Raw genomic sequence first — 22,257 nt, forward strand, 5'->3', positions numbered from 1 at the left:
CCGAGACGGGATCCCGCTGCCCGCGCGGCCGGGAGGGAGGGGCCACAGCTAGAAGCGGCCTCGCGGGCCAAGGTCAGGGTCGGAGGCCCGCGGCGGGCACGGCGCTAGAGCCCAGTCCAGGTGAGAAGGGCCTGCGGGCCGCCCAGAACCTAGCCAGCCCCGCGCTGGCGGCGGCAGGACGGGGAGGATGACGTGGCGGCGCGAGGAAGCGCCACATCCTCGGGCCCAGACTTCCCGCTCCCAGGATCCGACCCAAAGAAAATAAGGCAGACCGAGGAGAGATGTCCGGAAGCAGTCACCGCGGCAAAAGGGAAACGGTTTAATACATCTTGGTACATCAGCACAATGGAATGTGATTTTATATCTTCTGGCGTTCGTTAGCTGCCCACTTGGTTCCAGGCACCCTGCCAGCTCGTGGGTACACGAAGGTGGGGATAAGCCTGGCTCTTTCCCCTGGGGGGGGGGGTCACAAGCAAAACCATGGCTGTTAAGAGCACAGACTCCAGAACCAAGTAGCTAGGTGGGCTTGAACAGGGGTCTATCTCCCCATCTGTGAGATGCGGACCTCAGAGGGAAGGGGGGGAGGGTTCAGTGAGGTTCTGCCAGGGGCTTGGCACGGTGCCTGGCACTACATAAGGCGCCCAACAGCTACCAACTGTCATTATTGCTGTTACTATTACTGTAGGCATGTGATCGGTGTCGTAACAGAAGCATGGACAAACTAGGATGCAGGCACAGAGAGCGATGGGCTAAGTACCATGGTAAAGGGCACAGAAGCTACTAGGAGGACACAGAAGAGAGTGTGCTAAGCAAAGAACAGGAGAATGTGCAAGCCCTGAACATAGAGAATGGTGTCTTTCATTCTGCCTCGGGATGTCACCAAGGCCCCCGCAGGTGATGGCTCAGCTGGATCTTGAAGGGTGTGAAGTTTGCTGGATGGACAAGAAATGGAAAGGCATTGCAGGTAGAAGCAAACATGCGAGCCAGGGAGGAGGAGAGAAGGGGCAGGGTGAATTCCAAGAACGGCTGCTAACTGTCTCCAGGAGAAGCAGATTAGTGTCCAGGGTTGCAGCTCTTCCCTTATGTGCATCTGCCCTCAGCTGCACGTGTGCCAAGCCGGCCCTCCCTCTGTGACCGTCTAGGCCTTGGCTCTGTGCTCCAGACCCCACCAGGCACAGCCTCCATCACGGTGAGGTCCCCATCCTTTTAGTGACCACCCCAAACCACTCAAGACACTTTGAGGCCGACATCAAAAGGAAAGGTTCCGGGTCTTTATCTTTTTCTTCCCACAATGATTCTCGGCCCCTAGGCAAATCTGCCCACCCTTTCCCAGCAACCTTTGAGCTCTTCATACCAAGAGACGTGGAGGAGGAGCAGGGATGAGCCATTTTTATGGCCATTGACCCAAATCCAAGTGAAAAGATCCCAAGCTCTTGAAAGAAGGGACTGTGGTGGTGATACTGATCATAATACCTAACAAACATGGTAGCTTCCTCTCCATCAAGCACTGTGCTGACACCATGTGTGTGACTTACTAGCCTTATTCCCCTGGCTTCAGATATGCAACTGAGTTGACGAGATCTCAAAGCCACCCAGCTAGTAATGGTGGATCTGAGATTCAAACCCAGGGCTGCCTTACTCCAGAGTCCATCCCCTTACCACCGGACCACCTATTGAAAAAGCTGAACATGCCTAGTTAGGGCTTTGATCACGAGCAGGGAGAAGGCGGGGCTCCTGACCTCTTCAAGTGGAGAGTGGGTTAGCTGGTAAGGTTGTCACCAGCCAACAGGGGCAGAGTCACAGACCTGGTGCCACATGGTGAGTGTCCTCTATGCTCCAGACACTGCCCTGCATGTCGTGTCTCTATCTGTTGGGTCCCAGCACAAAAACCACAAAAACCACACGAGGTCTTTCAACCAAGAGAATTTAACACAGGAGGTTTGTTTTGCAGCTTGGACTTTCTGAAGAGCCAAATGGGATGGCAGGGTGACCAGAGAGCTTAGTAACAGCGGGAAGTCACTGCTGCCACCACTAGGGTCAGGACAGGAAGGGAGAAGCTGGGGTTACCAGAGCCCACAGTTCAGGCCACCTGGCAGGAGCTGGAACCACAGCAGAGATGTAGCCACTGCCACGGAAGACACCAGAAGCACGGGGTGGGGTGGGAAGGAGATTTCTAACCCTAGCAACTTACCCTCCAAGGTAGTTATTTTTACCCCATTTTAGAGATGAGGAAACTGAGACTTAAGTGACTGACCCAACCAAGACAGAGGTCAGTGAAGCCCTGATCTAAACCCAGGTCAGAGTGTCTGTCTTCATGCTCTGGCCAAACCAGTCACCTCAGGAACTGTGTGATCCATGAAGACCTTAACAACAACAAAAGAAGACAATCTAGGAGGCTTCAGTTTCCAAACACTTGACTAGTATGGGGTCAGGGATCAAGGGGTGACAATGGTGCCCACGTTTCTCTCCTCTTCTATCCCACCAAGTCCCAGCTCTAGCCCAGAGAGGAAAGTTACATAAAGCCACAGCCAGGATTCTGGGTGTTGGGACTCCAGGGACATTTTTACCTTTGTGCTCTTCTGTACTTTCCAAATTTTCCCGGAGGAACATGCACACCATCATTAATGGGAAGGACAAATCATCTCCAGGCATCACTAAAAAGGTAGAAGTCTCCAGATGAAGCCTTTAGCAGAAAAAAAGTTGGGGCCAAAGATGGTGACAGGAGGGAAGACTGGCCAACACAGATGGCTTGTCACTGGCCTCCTCCCCTGGGAGGGGACACAACCAGGAGGCAAAAGCATGCCATGCCACCGGTTGCTCTTCACACATACACACACACACCCCTCATATGCACAAACACACACACGACACACACAGATGTACACACACAAACACACGTGTGCTCTTTTTTTTTTTTTTTTTTTAGCTGCGTTGGGTCTTCATTGCTGTGCGCGGGCTTTCTCTAGTTGTGGCGAGCGGGGGCTACTCTTCGTTGTGGTGCGTGGGCTTCCCATCGCGGTGTCTTCTCTTGTTGAGGAGCACAGGCTTTAGGCACGCGGGCTTCAGTAGTTGTGGCTCACGGGCTCAATAGTTGTGGCCTGCAGGCTGTAGAGCGCAGGCTCAGTAGCTGTATGTAGCACACGGGCTTCGTTGCTCCGCGGCATGTGGGATCTTCCCAGACCAGGTCTCGAACCCATGTCCCCTGCATTGGCAGGCGGATTCTTAACCACTGCACCACCAGGGAAGTCCACATGTGTGCTCTTATAAGCAGGCCCAGCCACAACACATATGCACACATATTTGCTAACATGTACACATGAAATACATATAAACACACATTCCCATACACATATCCACACATGCGTATATACTAGCACACAAGTGTATATTTACACATGCCAAACAGAAGTCTCTTGTACACATGCACACATCACACCCATGTACACGGGCAGACACACACACAAACATCACACACACACACACACAGGCTCATTCTGCTTCACTTTTAAAATGGGACTTGGCGAAATTTTCCTGTCATAGCATCTCCCAAGGTAGTATCTGGCCTCCTCGGAGAAGCTCCCGGTGACACCTCCCAGGAGCAGGGAGGCCTTCGCCTTTCAGCCCCAGAGCACCAGCCACAGGTGCCATCTCAGGTGTGAGCTCCAGAGAGCAACTCCCCTGTGACAGCAGCTGGAGGCCCAGCACGTCCCCTTGAGCACCCAGAAGGGCGGCCCATGAGCTCCCTGGGGACCCACACCCCGATGAGCCACCCACCACTCTCAGGAGTGGGTGCAGCTGGCAGAGTCCACATGTGCCCAGGGGAAGCCACGAGGCCAGACCTGCTGGGCTCACAGAAAGGCCCGTGGAGTCTCTTCCGCGAGTGGTGCTGGGAAAGCTGGAAAGCCGCGTGCGAGTCAATGAAGTTAGAACACACCCTCACAGCATGCACAAAAAGAAACTCAAAATGGCTTAAAGACAAATGTAAGACAAGACACCATAAAACGCCTAGAAGAGAACACAGCTTAAATGTAAGACAAGACACCATAAAACGCCTAGAAGAGAACACAGGTAAAACATTCTCTGACATAAATCATACCAATGTTTTCTTAGGTCAGTCTTCCCAAGGCAATAGAAATAAAAGCAAAAATAAACAAATGGGACCTAATCAAACTTATAAGCTTTTGAAAAGGAAACCATAAACAAAACAAAAAGACAACCTAGGGACTGGGAGAAATTATTTGCAAATGAGGCGACTGACAAGGGCTTAATTTCCAAAATATACAAACAGCTCATACAACTCAACAACAACAAAAAACAAACAACCCATTCAAAAAATGGGCAGAAGACCTAAATAGACATTTCTCCAAAGAAGACATACAGATGGCCAACAGGCACATGAAAAAATGCTCAACATCACTAATTATTAGAGAAATGCAAATCAAAACTGCAATGAGATATCACCTTACGGTCAAAATGGCCATCATTAAAATGTGTACAAATAACAAATGCTGTATACTTAAAATCCAAAATGCTGAGTCACAGGCTATCTTAGAAAATGGTACTAGATGGCTCTCCAGATGACCAGCCTATGCTCCCACCTGCAATCCATGCTAGTGTCAGTATTCCCTCTTCTCCTCAATAAAAAATATTTTTTCAGCTTATTAAGGTTTACCATTCTAAGACATATAGTGATTTATCATTTTTGTTTTAATTTGTATTTTTATGGTTATTAACATTTTAAGTACTTCATATTCTCATAAACCTTTTGCGATATCTTCCTCAGTAAATATATTGATCATAAAAAAAATAAAATAACAAATGCTGGAGAGGGTGTGGAGAAAAGGGAATCCTCCTTCACTGTTGGCAGGAATGTAAATTAGTGCAGAAAACAGTATGGAGAACAGTACGAAGATTCCTCAAAAACCTAAAAATAGAGTGGCCATATGATCCAGCAATCCCACTCCTGGGCATATATCCAGACAAAACTCTAATTTGAAAAGATACATGCACCCTTATGTTCATAGCAGCACCATTTACAACAGCCAAGACAAGGAAACAATCTAAATGACCATCGACAGATGAATGGATAAAGAAGATGTGGTACATATATACACGGAATATTACTCAGCCACAAAAAAAGAATGAAATAATGCCATTTGCAGCTACATGGATGGACCTAGAGATTCTCATACTAAATGAAGCAAGTCAGAAAGAGAAAGACAAATGCCATATGATATCACTTATATGTGGAATCTAAAATATGACACAAATGAACTTAGAAACAGAAACAGACTCACAGACAATAGAGAACAGACTAGTGGTTGCCGGGGGTGGGAGAGGGATGGAGTGGGAGTTTGGGGTTAGTAGATGCAAACCATTATATACAGAATAGATAAACAACAAGGTCCTACTGTACAGCACAGGGAGCTATATTCAATATCCTGTAATAAAATATAATGGAAAAGAATATGAAAAAGAAAGGCCCTTGCCATCAGAAGGCTTGAGCCAAGCCCCTGCCTGTCTGTGGGCCTCTGTTTCCTCATCTGTAACGAAGGGGCCTCTCAGCTCTAGACCCAGCTCGCTGCGTCCCTCACCTGCTGCATCAGGGCCTTGTAGCTCACGCTGCAGATTGAGCTCCTGATCTTACGAGCAGCTGGAGAGAAATTTAATTCAGAGGCTGAAGTGCACCCACCACAGTCACTGCCACTATAAATATACATGTGGCTCACTCACCAGAGAGCCCAGGTGGCCCAGGGGAGGCTGGGGGACGGACCCCCCCCAAGCCAAGCGGTGCATTCACCCACTCCTGGCCCCTTCAGGTTAACCGCAGCCCCGCGGCTTGCCAGAAACATCTGCCGGCATGTATCCTGGATGACAGTGGCGCAGCAAAGGGCCTGGGATGGGAGGGGCCCGCTGGGAGCTGAGGGCCTCCAAGAGGTCTAGAACAGGAAGGGGGTGGCAGGCACTGTACCTGCAGGTGTGGGGACAGGGGCTTATGGGCAAGCCTGCGCCTTTTGAGCACCAAGGCAGGGGACCTGCTCAGGGCGGGCAGAGATTCCCCTCTGCAGCGAGGTAACCTTCCAAAGAGGGTGCCCCGCAGGGACGGAATTCAGAGCTTTTTCTTCTTTAGAGAAAGACCTTGCCCATTACATTGTAAGATGGGTGAAGACTGGACATTAGCTTGAATTGACCTGAACTTGGCATCCCTTGGAAAAGGGGATGAGCCCCCGACGGTCCAAGGAGTAGGGACTGGGCCCAGAGGGAAGGGGGTAACTCAGGGTGCCCAGAGCAGTGCTGTCCTTTGACCCTGGTGAGAGCCCCAACCCTGGCTCTTCTGGGCCACGTTCCTCCCTACAGGGTTAGGAGTTGGTAAGGCCAAGGGGACATGCCCAGCTAGACGATCCCACACAACCCCTTCTTCAAGGGTAGCATCCCCAGACTCCAGGGGTGGGCCGGGGCCGCTGTCTGCAAGATGTCTACCCGGGTAGTTGCAGCGGCCAGGGTCCCAACGGGAAAATAGAGCCCAGGCCAAGTGATTAATCGTGAATTAATGTAAGGAAGGGGTAACTGAAACCCTAATAAGGGCAGCGAAGCAACCTAAATTAGAAGCGGCAAGAAATTGCTGCTTCCCTAGGGCTGGAGGGACAGAAGAAGAGAGGGTGCTCTCAGGAGCTGGAACCACGAAGGAAACACAGCCCGCTCTGGAGACACCACTCAGAGCAGTGGAATGGGAAGGAGCCCCACCCGCTTCTCCACTCCCCCCCGGCACCCCCTCCCTCCCCGCTTCCCATTGGCTACACCTAGAGGAAGCCGGCGTGCAAGGGACCCTGGGAAATGTGGTCCATGGGGTCGAGCCCCGCAGCGCCGCGGAGCAGGGAAGGGTGAGGGGGGTCCGGATGGCTGTAGCTGATACCTCAGCTGTACGGTGGGGCGGAGAAGGGTTGCTGTGCCTGCCTGAAGGCAGGAGGTGGCCTCTGCTGACACCTTCGGGGCTCCTCTGATCCACCCTGCGGTGGAGGGTGAGTTTTGCGGGAGAAGCCGCTGTCACCCTGCACCATCCGGAGGGAGAGTGGGAGAATGACCTTGTGGGCACTTCAGGTCCCTTGACCCAGGGTCTGGGGAGCCAGCGCGCTGGATCCCAACCCTTGACCTTCCTGCACGGTGGCTCCTGAGCGGCCCTGCCGGCCAGAGCTGGGCATCTGACTCCTCCTTAGCGGAGCGCCGGCAGCATTGGGGGCGGGACGGTGCGGGGGTGGGGGGGCGGATAAGAGCAGCAGTTGCTGTTGGTGAAGCAATTAGGAGTCTAGGCGCTAAGCTTCATGCTCTAGGTGGGCTGTATCATTTCATTCTTTTAACAACCTCTAATACACACCAAGTGTGTCCCCATAAAACCCAGGGAAAAAATTATTATAATCAAAAAAAAAAATTTAAAAGTGAGTCCCACATGTTCACAAATAACTGAGCAAAGTCAAAGTCCTGAAACTGAAAAAGGGGAACCTCCCAGAAGATCTGAGCACATGTGGTGTGACTGCTTGGTGTGACCCCCAAACTAGACCTTGGGGTCAACATAGTTTTCTGTTAAGTAGATAGAAAAATGTTCACTTCTGCATATGTTCTGTGTAACAAAGCCTGCATCAGCACCACCTCTGTTTTCATTCAGTATTTATTGTGATTCAACATTGTAAATGTTTCACGTGACATCATACTTTAGAGGAAAAAATGAAGGATCAGAGAGGTGGAATAACCTGCCCAGGGTCACACAGCTTATCAATGAGAGACTCCGTGATGGAGTAGCTGCTAGTTAACCCCCCACTACTGACATTTCCCCACCTGTCAAGTCAGGTTCAAGGCTCCTGGCACTGAGCCGAGGTGGGCAGGGAAGGGGTGTACATTCTGACAGCATCCCAAGGCCAAATACAAACTGGGGGAGGCACCAGAGTGTGATGCCACCACCGCCTCCATGTCATCACAGTGAGAACATTGTGTGCAAAGAGAACGTGGTCAGTACGCTGTCCCGCTGGTAGAATGGACAGTCAACTCTCGGAAGCCTCTCTGGCCCTCCCTGGCTTTTCCCTTTAAGCCGATAAGAAGGGGCTGTGGAGCGTTCCAGTCTCCCTTACCCTAGGCAGGCCCAGAGGCGTTGGTTGACTTGCCCAAGGTCACACAGCTGGCTGGAGGAGAACCGTGGACCACACATGCAGCTGCAAACCCGCTTCATGGTCTGCTTCCTCTCTCCTTTGGAATGCCCCTTTGCTGCTAGAGTTTCAGTGGTTCAAACCTAGAGGGCAGAATGGGTTGGGTGGGTTGGGTTTTTCACAAACTCCTTTACAGGTTACAGACAAGATTTCACTCTTGAACAGAAAGTAGGAATTTATGAAGTATGGTTTAAGGCACAGCTCTCTCCCTCCTCTCCACTCCAAACACATTAGGATCTTTTTTCCCCACCCACCCCACCCCCAAAATTATTCTACAGGGCAGAAAAGAGGAATTTGTGAGTTCTCCCATTCCTAGTGGGACGTTTCCCCAAAAAAAGACAATTAAACCTTCACTGCTCAATAGGAAGAGGGCAGCTCCCGGCCCCGTGGCTGCCTGAGACAAAGGCAAACGGGAAGAAAGCTCAGGTCCAAGGCCACAGAATCCAGGCCTCTCGTCCAATCGTTCCATCTGGGACCCAGGGGTCCACATCTTCCAGGTCCCTCTAGGAGGATCAATAGTCTGCCAGAACTCATGAGCTGTGGGGTCAGCAGTGCTGATAGCTGAGTTCATGGCTAACGAGCTGCAGAGAGCAGGAGGCCATTTCTACCTCACTCAGAGATGGACAGTCCAGTTGGAAGCTAAGCTACTTCTGAAGGATGGTAAGATATCAAGGATGGTATTATATCAGTGAGCTTTAGCTGCATAACAAACCATCCCCAAACTCGGTGGTTTAAAACAACCACCATTTATTTAGCTCATGATTCTGCAGGTTAGCAATATGGGGTGGGCTCAACTGGGTGATTCTTTTGGCCCCAGCTGGGCTCACTCCTACATCTTTGGCCAGTGGCAGGGTTTGCCGGGCCTGGCTGATGTAGGAGGGCTCGGCCAAGGTGGTGTGCCCCTGCTCTGTGTGGCCTCATCCTCAGCAGGGAAGCCTGGGCTTTATACCTGGTAGCTGGCAGGATCCCAAGACAAGAGCAGGAGTACTCAAGGTCATAAAGTCACTTTGACCAGATTCCAATGGCTAAGTCAAGTCCCAAGGCCAGGCCTGAATTGAGGGTGGAGAAACTGGCCCTAGCTGTTCATGGGAGAAGCTGCAAGGTCACATCACAAAGGGGCACGGATACAGGGAGGAGAGAAGGACTGTCACCATGTTCCCAGATGTCCTTTCTAAATTCTTCTAGGAACAAAGAGTAGGGGCTCCAGACGAAAATAAAAATGTGGAATAGAACAGTCCATCCAAGCAAGGGTTCTGCGGCACCAGCCTGATGTGCACCTGCTAAGTGCAAACCTTAAGCCTTAGCAGTGGTGAGCTAGAGCCCGTGAACGCTGGTGCACGACAGCCAGCTGTTAAATACTCCGGAATTTTGTGAGCCCCTTGTTAAACCACCATTGCTTGAAACTGGCCACGGTGGGAATATTTACACCCTGAGAATTGGCAAGCACTACAAATCAGAGAGCTGGCTTAGCAGGGCACCACTGCCCTTAGGCCAAAACAAACACTTTCTCTTCCAATCTAATGAGTAAGATGGACAGATACACAGCGAAAGAGGATAACACACTAATCAGAACATGATGAGTGCAGTACGGGAAAGAAATGGAGAGACCAGAGACTCAGAGAGAAAGGAACTCAGTTCCCGAGAGGTGGGGATTAGCTAAGTCATCGCAGAGGAGGTGGCCTTTTAGCTGGGCCTGGAAGAATAAGTAAGCAGAGGCGAGGCTGCAGCCTGAGGGGGCAGCACAGGCAAAGGCAGAGAGCGGGGCTGAGATCACACCGTAGTGTTTAGTCTGAGTTTGGCTTCCAGTGAGGTCAGAAGTTTAATTATCCCCATCTCCATCTTGGGAAGTAAGTGGTCCAGGCAGGCACATGGCCCTGCCCCCTACCTGCCCTTCCCCCACCCTGTTCTAGAATCTCGGAGAACAGCTGCAAGACCTTCTCCCTCTCCCTCCCCTTCTCGGCAGCAGCAGGTGGTCTCTCCACCCCGGATCTGACACCTGGCTGTGTGCACTCAGACACGTTGCTTCATCTTTCTGAGTCCTGGTTTCCATGTCAGTAAAACGGAGCGAAAGTAACTGCAGGGTCACCAGGATTCGGGGGGGGGGGGGGGGTGGTGCCTGTGTAGCACGGTGGCTGACCCCCAGGTGCGGACACTCGGGGTGGGGAGTGTGTGTGTGTGTGTGTGTGTGTGTGTGAGAGAGAGAGAGAGACAGAGACAGAGACAGACAGACAGACAGACAGACAGATTCGTTTTTTCCTTCTTTCTAGGCCCTGGCCAACCCCCTCTTGGCCTCCTCCATCTGCTCTGGGAGGGGAGGCCGCTCTCCTTCCCAGGCTTGGATGGGTGGGGAGAAGGCCTGGGTGGCCTGGCCGTGTGTTGGTTGGTTCTACGTGGGCAGCTGCGCTGAACCTTGGCCACTTCAATCCAGCTTCGCTGATGTAGCCACTTCAGACAAAGGGTCCGTGGGGACGCCTGGCCCCAGCCCCCAGCCTGTCCGTCTTTGCCCGCAGCCCAGGCCCCCCATGAGGGGACTGTGCCAGCCACACCTGCCTGGAGAGACCTCTTCAGGAAACAGCGCCAACCCCTCCAGGGACAAGGGGCGGGGTGTCTGGTTGGGGCGGGGCCCAGGAACAAGCGGGCAGCACATGAGGGCGCCAGGTCGGCCAGGTCAGCGATCCAAGCAAATATTTGGCATATCAGTGCTCAAGGCTGACCTTGACAGTCCATCACTGCGTCCTCGGAAGTGGTATCAGGCTGCTCTCCCCCACGCCTCCCCCCGTTACAGGGATAGGTATTTCTAGCTGGGGGCAGGGGCCCACCCATCTTCCCAGCCACCCCACCCACCCACCCACCCACCCCCGGCCCCTCCAGCTGGCGAGGATTCCCTCTCCAAACCCCTGAGGGAGATGGCCTCGGAGGGAGGCGAGGGAGCTGCACTCACGCCCCCTGCCTCCCCTGCGGCTGGAGAGGGCGGCCTGCGCTTTCTCAGAAAGCTACTGAGCGTGGCCCCAGCCAAGAGCGCAGCACTGCCTCTCTGGGTGCTTTGTTCCACTTCCTGGAGGCTAAAAATACCCTGGCACTGCCAAGGCAGCCCTTGAGAGCCCAGGGGAGCCGGCAGTGGGAGCGGTGATCCGGCACCTGGCACAATTAAAAGGAGAAACGCAGTCACTCCTTCAGCTCAGAATAAGCCAGCCTCCTGGGCGCCCCGCCCCCTGCCCACTTGGTCTGCAAGGGAAGCCTCCCTGCACCCCTGCTGTGCCCCTGCTTCCTTTCTCCTTCCCCAGGCTGGACCACCTCCATCCCCGTCTGGCCGGAGCCTGGACTTGCCTACACGACTGTGCTCTGACACGTGTCAGAACAGCAGCTCTCCTGCAGAACGCCCTGGAAGCCTCACATTCCTCTAGCAAAGCCGCAGTTAGCACCCAGGCTTCAAATGGAAATTCCCTTAGTGGGTGATAACCCAGTGGCTTAAATTCAAGACAACCTGCCTCAGTCCATCTGCATCTTCTCAGGACCTCAAGCCTCTGTGAGAATCTGATGAGAGCTCCAGCTCCAGGGCAACATTCACCAAGCAATTCGAGGGAACGTACGATGGCCTGAACCCCAGCCAGGACTCCCCACAAACACCCCCAAGTGAGGAGCCCTTGATGTGCTGGAAGCCGGGCCCTGAGCTGCACGCTGACATGGAAGATGGCGGAGTGGCGCGCAGACGAATACCAGCCAATGGCGCGAGTGCGGGGCGGTGGGGTGAGCACCAAGGGCTATGGGACTGCGGGTGTGGAGGGGAAGAGGGTGCGTTAGAATGGGGTTTTGAAGGACAGACAGGATTTAACCAGAGAGAAAATGCAGGCTCAGAGAACTTGTGTTCATAGCAGGGCATGAAAAAGCAGCCCTGTTTGGGAGCAGGGGTGGCCAAAAGACTTGTACAACGTATGAAGGGCGAGTGTGCTGGTTTTCCATTGCTGTGTAACAAGCAACACACGCTAATTATCTCACAGTTTCCGTGAGTCAGGAGCGAGCACAGCTCTGCGGGGTTTTCCTCTCATGAACTGGGTTCTCAGCTGGGGCTGTGACATCCCCCGACCCCACCCCTGAGGCTTCAAGGCAGGAAATCTTCCTCCCAGGTCATCCAGGGGATTGGCAGAATTCCCTGCCTTGCAACTCCTACTGCCTGTGGGCTGGAGGCTGCCGTGGGCTCCTAGAGGCCTCCGCAATTCCCAGAGGCTGCCCCCGGCCCCCTCCCCATGGCCTTCTCACTCCATAAATTGGCCAAGAGAGAATCTAATCTTGTATAAGGTAACCTAATCAGGGGCAACATCCCTCAGTTCGTCCACACTGGGGGAGGGGATTATATGGGGCGGGGGGGGGCGTGGATTAAAAATAGGGAGTGGAAATCATGGGGCCATCGTAGAATTCTGCTGACCACGGTAAGACTTAGCTAGAAAACAGGGTTACAGCCCAGTTGAGAAAGCCCTTGATTCTGTGGGAGACAGAACGCCACTGAAAGGGGATGGGAGGGAAGAACGAGAGCAGAGGCACAGGTCATTGCCCTTTGGGAAGGTGGTTGCCATGGTTCCAGGGGAGAGGATGAGGGGCTGTGGCCATGAGGATGGAGAAGAAAGACCCGATAGCCACCTGGCTGTCTACTCAAGTGTCACCTGATCAGTAAGGCTCTCCCTGTCCACCTGACATAAAATGACCACCTGTCTCTTCTCCCAACTCCGCACCCAGCCTTATTGTCTCACAGCCCTGACCATCATTGGTCATGCTCTGTGTTTGCCTGTTTATTGGCAAACATAATTGTCTTTCTCTCCCTCACAGAATGTAAGGACTTTGTTTGGCTTACTGCTGTATCTCCAGCCACTAAAACAGTGCCTGGAGTATAGTACATGCTCAATAAATATTTGCTAACTACAAGAATGAATGGATGAATGAATGGGTTTAAGAAATTCTGGCAATAGACTTGTTTGAACTCCATACAATTAAAATGTAGCAGCAGGGGCTTCCCTAGTGGCGCAGTGGTTGAGAGTCTGCCTGCCAATGCAGGGGATGTGGGTTCATGTCCCGGTCTGGGAAGATCCCACATGCCGCGGAGCGGCTGGGCCCATGAGCCATGGCCGCTGAGCCTGCGCGTCCGGAGCCTGTGCTCCGCAATGAGAGAGGCCACAACAGTGAGAGGCCCGCGTACCGCAAAAAAAAAAAATATATATATATATATATATGTAGCAGCAGAAGAAGGCTGCATTGCTGATATGCTGAGGTTGGTCTTGGTAGATTCCGTGGTGATGCTCAGCATCTCCTTGGGAAGGGGTAGGTCAAGATGGGAAGTAGTCACTGAGGTTAGCTTTGATCGAGTGGATCTGAGATGGTTACGATCAGCTAGGTCGGGATATCTAGTGGGCAGTTGGAATTGTGAGATTCAGAGCTCGTGAGATGAATAGAGAACAAGGGAATAGACTCTGCAGTCAGTGCTAATAGAGGGCAGACGAAGTCATGAGGGTAAATGACGGACGAGAACCAAGGATGCACCTGGAAAGAAGGAGCCCCTCTGAGAGGTAGGAGAAGAGAGGGGAAGGGGTGCCAGAGAAAGAGTTCTGGAAGGAAGGCAGGCCAAGCAAACAAGACAAGGACCAAAAGGCTGTGGCGATGAGGGGGCCGCTGGTGACCACGTGAGCGCAATCTCAGAGTCGTTGCGGATTCCAAGTCACTGAGAGTCTGCATGTGGGTACCAACCACCCTTCAAGGAGGAACCTGGGGCGATGCTGAGAACAGACATGATGGCGAGGAAGGGAGGAGGGGGAAAAGAGGGCGGGTCCCAGAGTGGGCGGAGGAGATTCTGGGATGGCCTAAAAGCACAGACCCAGCGAACTCACCGGAACATTCCCTGCCCTGCCTGTCCCAACCCTCCCCTCGGCAGAACGTGGGCAGGCACAGGAGAAGGTGAGGAAAGCAGGGACTTGGGTGGAGAACACACGCAGGTCCTTGACCTTGAACTAGCTGTTGAGAGAAGCTTAAAATGGAATCCTCGCGGGAGCTCAGGAGCTGAGGGTGCCTGGTTACACGTGGAGCGTCCTGCTCTCACCCTTTCCTCTGGGGTTGGAACCCGTTACAGCCCTGTGGCAGACAGCATTTTCTAAAAACGGCCACACAGTATCTCCCATCCCATGTGCTCTTCCACGATGGGACCTTGACATACTGCCATCGAGAGGTGAGGCCTGTGTCCCTCCACCCTGAACCTGGTGGCCTTTGTGACTCAGCTAGTGGAGTCTGACATCAACCACGGCAGGTGACCTCATCCTCGTGGTTGGACCTCACGGTTGGATAGGGCCATGCAGCTTCCGAAGGTTTCTGTCTCTGGAGACATGCGTCTTTGAAGCCCTGGATCACCATATAATAAGTCTGATTAACCTAAAACCACCACAGAGAGAGACCCTCGGCCCAGCCTCAGCTGAACTCCCAGCCAACACAGCCATGCCGCACCTCTCGCCAAGGCTCTTGACTGTCATCTCCCTTGTTCCTGGGGTGGAGCACAATGTCCTGCCCGTTCCCCTTCCCCACTGAGCATTCCCTGGGAAGGCTGGCTTTATTCCCCCATCTGGGGCCCAGAGTAAGTGATAAGCAGGCCCTTGGCAGGGTACCCCCCCTGAGCAGGTCCCAGTGGTCGTGGGCACAGGTCACCTGCCAGCTCCCAGACCCCCACCTACTCCACTCCAGGAAACATGGAAAATCCAGAGACCATCCCGGGCCCAGCTGCACTCCACGAAGAGACTGGGCAGGCTGCCCAGAATTACACAAAATGGACTTTGGGCTGAGTGCACAAGCTGGACTGATGCCCCCACCTGCTTAGAAAGGGCACTCTTTTCGGAACCAAGGCCACACCTTGTCACGAAAGCCAAATGTTGGCAGAGCAGGACAGATGGGTGGGAGGGGCCCCTGGGGTAGACGAGGCACCTCCCCGGGGCCTCCCCAGCCTGTCAGTCGGAGGAGCGGAAGGCGGCCCTCACGTGCAGGTAGTAAGTCATCCTCGTTATTGAGGGCAGCCCAGCTGCTTCTGAGAACGGGCTGCTAAGGCATCTGGGACTCATCCCCCAAATCCCAGCCTTTAGCAGTGAGATAAATAGAGTTCAGGGAGCCTCACGAGATGGTCCTCCTTAGAGCAAAACCGATAAGTGAAAATCAGGAAAAAATTGTTTCATATCCTGTACTTGTGATAGGATACATGTAACCTGCCATTTAAGACAGGGTTTGATTTATTATTTAAGTTGCTTTATTCTCAGTTATCCAGTCTTTTGATAAATATCCAGGGAGCATCTAGTATGCGCCCAGCACCAAAAGAAAAAGACGTGTTTTCAGGAATACTTACCAATATATGTGAGAATTCGCAAAGGCTATTTCCAGAACAGCGGTCCTCAATCAGGGTCCCTGGGAACATTTGTTAATGTCTGGAGATATTTTGGCATCTAGGGGGTAGAGGCCAGGGATGCTGCTACACGTCCTACAATGCACAGGACTGTACCCACAACATAGAATTATTTGGTCTGAAATGCCACTAGGGCTGAGATTGAGAAACTCTGGCCTGGAAGGATGAGCATAACACAAGAAACAGGTGAGCAGTTGTTACCTGTGGGGCAGGGGAACTGGGAGACCAGGACACACGGACGTGTGAGATGATTATTCTTCATCGTGTGCTGTTTGGAACCATTTTGTAGGATTTCTTACCCCCTGCATGTATTCCTTGTTTTCTGAAAGGAATAACTATGACTTGTCGTAGCCATACTTATTTGGTGGCCTCCTGCTGGTTGTTGGTGGAAAGGAATTTGAAAAAGAGGGAAAACCAACGTGTTCACAGTCCATGGTGCCTGCAGCCCATGGGCCATCCAGCCTCCTCTGGTCCAGGACTCCTCAACCTCGCCCCACTGACACTATGGACCAGATCATTCTTTCCTGTGGGAGGCCATCCTGTGCACTGTAGGATGTTTAGCAACATCCCTGGCTTCTGCCCACCTGATGCCAGGAGCATCCTCCCTTTCACTGTGACAACCAAATATATTCCCAAATGTCCTGGGGGAGGGTGGCAAGGGGCAAAATCACCTCTGGTTGGGAACCACTGTGCCAAACCTCTGCAAATCCAAACACAAAGAATTTCCCATTCACTGACCTCACAAATCTACAGTGGTCCAGCTGGGCCCTCAGGTAGACACATAACCACGCAAACTGGCACAAGGACGTGGAGAGAGCAGAAGCGCATGGAGCAAAGAGTGGGGTCCCAGCTGCCCGTGGGAACTGATGCTCACAGAGAGTAAGAGGGGTCTCGGGGCTCCTCTGAACCATTCACCCATTTCACCGAGGAGGAAACAGAGCAGAGAGGTGATGTGGCCAAAGTCACACAGTGTATGACGACCAGTGACACTGGGACCACTCTATTCCCTGTAGCATCCCGAGACGTCCCTCGGAGGCTTTCCTTGTCCCTCATCCACTCCCTGTTCCACGGGCACCCCAGAGTCTCCTGGGATGCCCTCTTGAAAGTGGACCACCTATGATAGTGCATGGCTAGTGCGTGTGTTTTCTGCATTCACCCTGTCTTTCTAGATAAGCAATCGCTCTGCTGTTCCCGGCACAGCATGGGCTCCGGCGTGAACCGGCTTGTTTGTGGACACAGAGTTGTCTCCTAGGGACTCATTCTGCAGCCACAGGCAGCTGGGACCTGGGGAAAGCTGGTTTACAAAACTCTCTTGACTTTTCATTGATAGAGAGCAGCAGGGAGGAATGGCATGAGAATCAAACCTCACCTTGTTTCAGCTCCCTGGGGAAGGCAAGTCAGAGTGAGCCTGGCCTTGGCAATGAAGTCAGCCAAGCCAGCTGGTCCCTTCTCTCCTTCCGGTGTGAAAACCAGGTTGCTTTTTTCATGGTGAAGAACCCAGGCTTTGAAGCTGGACTGCCTGGGTTTGTAACTCCACTCTGCTACTTCCTGGCTGTGTGGTCTCAGGCAAGTTACTCAACCTCTCTGAGCCTGAGTTGCTGCGTCAATAAATGGCAATAACAGTGTTGGCTTCATAGTATCATTAGAGTCAGCTGAGATAAAACACGTGACATTCTTAGCATGGTGACCAGCACATTGTAACTACGAGTGAAATGATTCCTGCTGCTATTACTGTATGATTCATTATAAATATAAGTATGAATATAATGTTTATAAATATAATTATATAAATTTCATATATATTATAATAAGTATAATAATACCATGGCTCATGGGCCCAATACAGGTTTTCACAAATAAATTCCATTTGGGGACAGACGGGCTGGAAAACTAATGAGAAATTTCTGGTCATTTGTATGACATCCCTCCCCCCACCCCATATTGGAAAATAAAAGGATCTTTTAAAAACAAATTTTAATGGTAGTCTAGCTCATCTGAACAGGACACAATCGCCCTGTTCTTGGTTTTGGCTGTTTTCCAGCCGCGGTGTTCTTCTCATTGGTCAGAGAGAAATCCCCAAGGTTTGGCAAAGGAAGCTTTTAATTGCTCTGGATGGACCGATTTCTGGCTTAGCTGCTCAAGCATATAATCGAGGGAGAGACAGAGAGAAAGAGAGAGAATGAATCACTTTGAGATTACTTTGAGATAAATATATAGTCAGACCTCCCCCTTCCTGAACAGACCTAAAACAGACAGCTCTCCTGTCTCCCCCAGCTCTGGGGAAGGAGGGCACAAAGCAGGAACTGCATTTTCTTGATATTTATCTAAATAATGATGTGTGATAAATAACAACTGCTCTCTTTCATCATATGTGCTTGCTGTATGTTGAATTTCCCCAGAAACAGACCCTGAGACAAGTATCTAGTCAACCTACTTTATTTGGAGGGAATCCTGGAGGCCCCAGGAGAGGATAGGGAAAGTGAGTCAGAGATTGGAAGTCAGCCAATAAAGGGTGTGTTATCAAGCACGTTATCACTGGGGCGCCGGGCACTTACTCTCCCCGGGAATCATGGGACGAGGGAGCTGGGGAATTTATACCCCAGCCCATCAGTCACGGCTGGGGTATAAATTCCCTGGCACTTGCAGCCTCCCCCAGTGCAGGCAGCCAGAGGAAGCCCTGGGCAAAAAGTCACAAGAGACAGAGTGGGGCTTTCTGGAAAGGGAATGTGTGGGGTGAAGGGGCACCAATAGCACCCAAATAACAAACCCCAAAATATGATGAGTCCCTATTTCCCCACTCAAAAGATCCCAAGGATGTGTGACATAATTGAATATATAATCTTTCTTTTTAAATAGATGAAATATTTAATCATCTATTTATAACAAGTAACTTACTTGCCATCCATGCCCACGATCACAGGTTACATGTAACGATGTTACTTTAGAAGATTCCTCTCACCCTCAGTCCGTGACTCAGTTTCTTGCCACCCCTTCCAACGCATCTGTGGGCTCAGGGTCTCTGCCATCATCAAAGGCACCTTTTGAGTCATCTGAGTTTGCTAAGCACATCTTCTTCCCTCCCCTCTTGGTTCTCAGCGATGCAGCATTTTTGGAATCTGTAGGACGCTTTCACTGGCATTTTTATCCCAAGCCTCCAGCACCTATTTACATAACATTAGGGCAGCTGGTGGTCCCATTCATCCAGAGGTGTCTGTGCCGGATCCTCATCCTGTAACCACTGACTATGAGTTCTTAAGTGTCCTCAAAAGATCTGTTCACACTCACACTGCAAACTATGACGCCACAGAATCGGTTCCAAATCTGGATTAAACTTCCTAGCCTCCTTTTAAGCAGCTCCTCAGATGACCTCAGTAAATGGGCATAAATGTTTCAGGCAACGAATCTCACCCAAACAGCACATGGTGGTTCAAAAAATAATAACTGAGAGCCTTCCACTACACGAAAGAATGTGTGCAGTCTTCCTTGAAAATAGGCAGCCTCTTGTTCCGAGAATCATTCGGGGAGAGGAGAAATTCAGTGTATCCAAATAGAGTAGAGTTTTGGTGGTTCTAGGCATAAACTCCTCTAACCCTCACAACGATGCACCGTGAGGTGCGTTCTGGGATCGTCCCCATTCTACAGATGGAGTAACTAAGGCTCAGAGATGGGAGGGAGTTGCCCGAGGTCACATAGGAAGTGGCAGAGGGGTGATTTGAACCAGGTCTGACTGAAGACAGGAGTGAGGGAGGGCTGCCGGGGGGCTGGGTCCCTCTGGAGTTGGGAGGGGGCCTGGATGGAGAGGAGAAAGCTGCCTTGACACTAATGGACCCAGACACTTTCCCTCGCCCATCAGGGGCACCTCTGCTGAACCCCAAGGGCTCCTTGTCTCCCAGGACCCCCCCGAGCCCGCTGGAGACTACCCCAGTCTAGGCCTGGAGCCGACGGCCGTGTGTGGGCACCATCTCCCCAAGCAGGGGGGTCGAGGAAGCCCAGTGGCCGCACGTGCACCCCTGAGTCCCAGGTGTGTTTCTTCCCTTCTAGAAATCAGGATGAAAAAAGAGAAGAGGAAGAAACGGGAGCGGCAGAACGGAGCCCCAGTGAAGAGAAGACAGGGACCCGCTTTCCCCCAAAGGGGGACACGGTGCACCCACAGCCGCCGGTTCCTGGACAAAGCTGGGGCTTCCCGGGGACGCTGGCGAGCCCGCCGGAAGGCCTCCCTCGGCCTTGCTCTCACATCTCCTCACAGCCGCGATGTGCAGAGGGTTCTCAAGGGCAGGGTTCAGGTTCACAAATGGATCCTCAGAAAATCGTGCCTCCCGGCTGCCCGCAGCAGCCACGTCAGCAAAACACACCGCGGAAGAGAAGTCTGCGGCCGTGGGGCCAAAGGCAACTCAGGATGCTGTTTTAAATTAGCCAACGGCTGTCCCCTCCCACCGGTGACAATGACCACATTTGGGGGGGGGAGCAGGTGTGCCCCAGTTCATGAACATTTGACAGACAATCCCAAAGCTTGAGGCTGAGATCATCCACGGCCACACAGAACCTCTGTCTCAGGCAGCCCCGTGACCTCAGGAGGGGCCAGAGGGGCCGGTGCGAGGTGGCTTCTGTGACCCGTCCAGCTGGGACATGCTCTAATTCCATAGTCTCCCAGCCGCCTTCTAATGGTTCCACTGGGCCCCTGAGTAGTCCCCCAACTGTTTAAAAAAGGAACGTGTGTACTTTGTGGTGAGAGCACTTACAGACCTCACGATTTAGTCTCAAGAAGAGACTGGAAGACAGCTGTCATTTTGGGCAGCCCTTTTCTTATGGGGGGGGTTGCGCCCACTGTGTGGACCTTGGTGGATGGGAGGCCCCGCCTCCTAGTCCAGAGGCTGGGGAAGGACACAGGCCTTGGCCCAGACAATGGGACAACCCTGCCCAGGACTCCAAATGTGGAGCAAGAGGTGAAAACATGCAGGAACCAGTTAGCGTTCATTTCGTGGCAGCAGCAGCAGCTGGTGGCCCAGGCAGAAGCCAGAGGCTATCAGCAGCGACATCCAGCAGTGCCAGTGTCAAGCCGTGGTGCCAAGCCAGCCCATCCCATGCCTTTGGCTGCAGCCCTGCCCCCAAACCACCCATGGCTCCAGTCCACTTGCCAAGCCCACAACTTCGTGCTCTTTGTAGATCCTGCAGGCTGCCCAATAATCTCAATAGATTTGTTTCTTGCTTCAAGTTTAGCTACAGTTGATTTTTGTGGCTTGTTCCCCCAAACACTGACTGATAGTAAGCCAAACCATTCTTACTTTTTTTTTTTTTTGGCTGTATCGTGTCTTCCCTGCTGCATGCGGCCTTTGCGCAGGCTTCTCATGGCTGTGGCTCCTCTTGTTGCGGAGGACAGGCTCTAGGCTTGCGGGCTTCAGTAGTTATGGTGCGCAGGCTCAGTAGTTGTGACTCGTGGGCTCTAGAGCACAGGCTCAGTAGTTGTGGCGCACTGGCTTAGTTGCTCTGCGGCATGTGGGATCTTCCCGGACCAGGGATTGAACCCGTGTCCCCTGCATTAGCAGGCGGATTCTTAACCACTGTGCCACCAGGAAAGTCCCCAAACCATTCTTTCTTACTTCAAGAGTTAAATAATGTCAAAGAATAATTTGAGGAGTAAAAAGGTAAAATTATGACTCTCATCAAAATATAAAGGTTCTGTTTAACTCATTCATTAATGAGGGAACCAATTAAGGTGTTCCAAGTGGTTCAGAGGAGAATTTCCAAGGACCACACACAGAGGTAGTCAGAATGCCAAAATCACCTTACAAATGGGTGCAGAGGGGCTTCCCTGGTGGCACAGTGGTTGAGAGTCCACCTGCCGATGCAGGGGACACCGGTTCGTGCCCCGGTCCGGGAAGATCCCACATGCCGTGGAGCGGCTGGGCCCGTGAGCCATGGCCACTGAACCTGCGCGTCCGGAGCCTGTGCTCCGCAACGGGAGGCCACAACAGTGAGAGGCCTGCGTACCGCAAAAAAGAAACAAAAAACAAAAAACAAATGGGTGCAGAGGAAGTCTGTCCACAGGGTGATAATCGATTGAATTCCACGGGACCAAATTAATTTGCATTTCTATGAACATAAATCACTAGCATTATTGTGGGGTTTTCTGTGACTTACAGAGTTGTAAAACAGCTCAAAGAATGTGAGAGGCAGAGATGGCCTGGAAGGTTACCCTAGACAGGACACCAGGGATCTTTTTATTTTTCTTGTCCATTTGCAAGTCTGTCACTAATTTTTCCTGACGGTAATATAGGAGATGATCAAATGGACGGAAGAGACAACACAGGCAACACTCAGAAGATTGTACACTCATCTTGAACTCAAGATTACACTCATCTTGAACAGGCTACACTCAGTGTAACCAGTTCAAGACGGAATCATGTGGAAAGTCCTCGGGGCAACTTGAGCTGGGTTTTAAGGCCTAAGTCAGAGCTGAAGAGGAGGGTTTTCTGGAAAGTGTGAGCAGAAGCTTGGGGGCAGTAAGGAGGCTGGCAGGATCCACTGGCAGGTTGGACGCATCTGCCCAGAAAGGCTGGCTTGTGACGGCAACTGGCAATGACAAGGTTGGAAATATAGATTGGAGCATCCCTGTGGCTTCTTATTGCAACTCTCAGAGCTTAT

The sequence above is a fragment of the Globicephala melas genome, chromosome 15, assembly GCF_963455315.2.
Source record: "Globicephala melas chromosome 15, mGloMel1.2, whole genome shotgun sequence".
In the NCBI taxonomy this organism is placed as follows: Eukaryota; Metazoa; Chordata; class Mammalia; order Artiodactyla; family Delphinidae; genus Globicephala; species Globicephala melas.